Genomic DNA, 810 nt, shown 5'->3' on the forward strand with positions numbered 1-810 from the left:
CAAATGTTGCTGTGCATTTGACAGCCCTTGGGGCATCACCAACCACTCTCAGAGCATGCCGCTCGGAGTTGTTACCGCTGTCAGCGGAATACTTGGTAATATCTAGCTACCAAGTCGAGTGCACTGTACTTCGTATATCCCACCATGTTGTTCTGAAGAACATCTTTTCTAGGAATCGGCGTCTTTGCCGGAATGGTGGCAGCGTTGAGCTTATTATAAGCATGAATGATACGCCACTTGCCGTTTGGCTTCCGAACACAAAACGTGAGTGTCGAATGGGGAGACTTGCTCTCACGTACCATCCCTTCATCGTGCTTCGCACGGAAAAAGGCGTCAATAGCGTCGCAATTCTCCTTGGGCAGGGGCCATTGGCGTTTTACGCAGTATTTGGTTCCCGGAACCCGGTCGATCTCATGACGCACGCCTCGGTCCGAGGTAGGACCGAAGGCGGGTCTTTGGAGACGACGTCTTGAAATTCCTTTAGCAAAGGATAGTATGGATCCAAGGGATTCCGTAGGATCGACGATCCGCCCCGTGCGCTCAGCACTCTCTTGGTGTCTTTCAAGACAGCTTCATCCAGAAGAGATGACGAATCTTCCTCCTCGTCCGGTCGTACAATGATCACTTCGGCCAAATCGCCTGCCTTCAATGCACTGCCCAACTCTTCAAGGGACATCTCGATCAGCTCAAGAAAAGCATCTACTGCAGGCATAGCCTCGAGGCAGAAGTCGCCATCTCCCCCCCGGCATACCGTTGACGAGGGTGTATAACTGTGCGTCATCGTCTACGGTAGACACACCCTGGATCAGG

Source organism: Plasmopara halstedii (genome assembly GCF_900000015.1).
Source record: "Plasmopara halstedii genome assembly, contig: Scaffold_54, whole genome shotgun sequence".
In the NCBI taxonomy this organism is placed as follows: domain Eukaryota; phylum Oomycota; class Peronosporomycetes; order Peronosporales; family Peronosporaceae; genus Plasmopara; species Plasmopara halstedii.